The following is a 3292-nucleotide window of genomic DNA, read 5'->3' on the forward strand; positions in this document are numbered from 1 at the left end:
AAGATAGAACTGGTTTTTCTCTTTTAATATTTCAAGCAGTATCCCACTAGCTGTTTTGTACCAGAGCTTCCGTTGTACAGTAATACCTCTCTTACAAAGAAGAACGTATAATGAACTTATTTCTAAACTTGAGTTTTAATGTTCTCCTCCCCTGCCGACTCTAAAGGTCCCAACAGACACCGAAGGGGTAGTGATGGAGTTGAAGGCCTGTTCTCGGAGCAGTTTTCTGCCATCTTCATCCCAGATGGATGAACCAGGTGATGCACGCTACGCCTTCTACCCGCAGAGAAACTCTTTTGATAGTCAGAACCTTAAAACCCTAAGATTCAAGCCCAGATCTTCCTGGTGAGGAACTAAACCCTTCTGTCTGGTTTGCCATCTGCAAAGAGTTGGGTTCCTGTTTCTCTCTCCTCTCTTCCCTCTCGGTTTGTTACAGCAAACACCAATTAGGATCCAATGGGGGGGCACTTCGAAACAAAATTCACAAACATTATCCTTCTGTTCTCTTAATAAAAACTCGGTCCCTAGAATGCTTTTGAAAAATCTGCCTTTTGGGCTTTCACAAGCACCTAGGCTTTGTTGTCTAAAGGGCTGAGGGGGGAAAGGATTTGCAGAAGTGTAGGCGTTGTGCTCCAGCCCTGTCATGATTAGAGAAGGGGACACAGAGGGAAAGACTAGCACACCCACAGAGTGAAAACAACTCAAGGCAGAAGGGCTAGGCCGAGGTTGGGAAGGTTCTCTGGGAACTGGGGTTTAAGAAGGAACCAAAGAGGGTTAAAAGGAGTCAGTTTGTATGAAAGCCGGAAAGACTCTGCACCCGTGGTATATATGCTCTGAACTAGAATGCCGAACCCCAGGACACTACTCTTAAAAACTGGGAAAAAAGGTGGGCCTCCCACCCAAATTCGGTTCTCTCCCAAGATGCCAGAGTCTTTAACAGGGCATGAGAGATTCAGATAATTACCATCCCTGCCACTTGGACAGTCTACCAATGGTGACTGTGCCATAGGTCCAGGCACCTCTCAACTGCCCTCTTAATTGGTTTTCCCTGTGCCAGCTACTGTCAGGGGCTCTAAATGCCAATTTGCCCTGTGGGGGCATCGCCTCTGAATAGCAGAATCAGCTCAGAGCTGCCAGGGCCACCAGGATGTCAGGCTGCTCAGAAGCACTAAATGGGCAAGGTCAGGATATCCAAGGGGGAAAAGGGCTGGCTCCAGTTGACCAAAGGCAAACTCTGCGAGAGACACCGGCTTTGTCGGGTCATTGTTTAAAATGCAGAAGGGAAGCAGAGCCGCTCTCTGGAGCCAGGTGGGAGCCAAGGCCGGTAATTAAGAGGTAAGCAACACTGTAGCCAGTGGGCTGGGAATTCTCTGAGCAGATGGCAAGGTGGAAATGCACTTGTTCCCCAGCCAAGTGCCCTTGTACACAGATGTCATTGTTGGGTGTGTGTCCTACCAAGGACTCCAGATCTTTGACACAGCAGTGCAGCAATCCTGTCCCAGTAGGTGGGGACATTCGATGCCACACCCACTCTTATCCTTCACCTAAAGGTTGCTAGAGACAGTGCTGATCTCAGCCACAGAAGCCTGAGGCTTGAGGTTATTTAATTCTCCTGCTCAGACTTTGAGAGTCTCTCTCTCTCTTTCTCTCTCTCTCTCTCTCTCCCCTCCATAGCTCCCTCCCTCCTCCCTCCCTCCTACCCTTCCTTCCTTTCCATTTATAAGAGTGAATATCACTCACTGTGCCCACAATGGTGCACCCTAGAAATTCTAAGACTCACAAGGCACTGTTTCCACACTCCAGTTCAGTTTAGCCAGAGAAACACGAAGCCAGCATTTGAAATGATGCAGCCCCTAAGAGTAAACTTCACGGAGCTGACCACTGCTTCCTTCTTGCCATGGTCAACTCTGCATGTGAGGACACCATGCTGGTCAACTGCTGGCTTTAAGTCTCAACATGCACATCCGTTCCCCAAGTTTACATCCCCTATCTACTCTCCTTAGCTCTAATTCATCCACCAGTTCCTTCCTGAAATCTATGCCTGGTAGGCATCTCAAGCATACTTAGCACCCGCCTTCTGACTCTTCTCTCCTTCAGGTCTCCTGCCACCTCACCACCCAGATATCACCCTCCCACTATCTGGCAGAACAAACATCCACCCAATGGCTCATGGAGTAATCCCAAGCATTACCCGTGTAGCCACCATTTCTCTCATAGCCTTTGTCTAACCAACCAACATATCTGGAGGAAACTGGGCATCCCCTGCTTCTTACCGCGTTTTGAGTTTGAATTGTCTCAGTGATTACGGCTCCCATTTTGCATGCAACAGATTCCATATGAATTCTGAGGTTTCATGGAGTCAACCATTGGGGGAGGGGCATGTCAATAGAGTCTAGATTAACAACCCAGGTCATTGGCTGCTATAAATGAGTGTTTATATCTGTTTAATAGTTTTAGATGTTAAGCTACTTAGGGACAGGGCTCCTCCATGTAATTATCTCTGTAGGGCACCTGGCACGGTGCCTCATATAGTTAATCCCTTAATTACGTCTTTTTTGAATATCATATGGAGAAGAAAATGAACCATTCGTCCAATAAATATTTATTGAACACATACCATGTGCAGTACCCTGTGCTGGTTTTCATGGGAGATACAAAGACTTGGGTAGAACAGAAAGGGAAAGTTAGCCAATCACACAGAGTGGCGGAGACAAGAACGGATGCTGGAGCTCTGGCTTCAGAGTCCAGCAGGGATGGAGAGATGGATGAGGTAAAGATGTAAGGGCTTCCTGGGAGGTCACAGAAAGGCTTGATGTTACCAGGGATAGAAGGTAAATAGTAATGGAGTTACCTACCATGCAAGCCATACTCACCTCAGAGGTTAGCAGGGAGGATAACTCAACACCATTCAGAATCCATGAACCACGGAAAGGTTCTAGGAACTCTTTAACTGCTGTTTGCAGGTTATACGTAGGAAATGGGTTGTATTAAGCCCCTTTGCAGGCACTTGAGACATCCGGACCTGATAGAAGATGCAGGGGCATTCAAGTGCTTAGTCATTCTCTGTGCATGCACAAGTGCTTCCCAGGCAGGTGCCATGCTTCCTAACATGATAAAATTCCCTTCAGAGTGACTCATAGTTATGGCTATCATCCCTGCTAACAACGTTTTTGCAGGGCCAGGCCCTCACCCGGAGCATTCTTGCTTTTTCTCAAGAGTCTTCCACCAACTAAGCTACACTCCCTGGTCTGCAGTAAAGCCTTTTGCCATGCCTTATCTTACGAATTTCTCT

The sequence above is a fragment of the Rattus norvegicus genome, chromosome 8 (genome assembly GCF_036323735.1).
Source record: "Rattus norvegicus strain BN/NHsdMcwi chromosome 8, GRCr8, whole genome shotgun sequence".
Classification (NCBI taxonomy): Eukaryota; Metazoa; Chordata; class Mammalia; order Rodentia; family Muridae; genus Rattus; species Rattus norvegicus.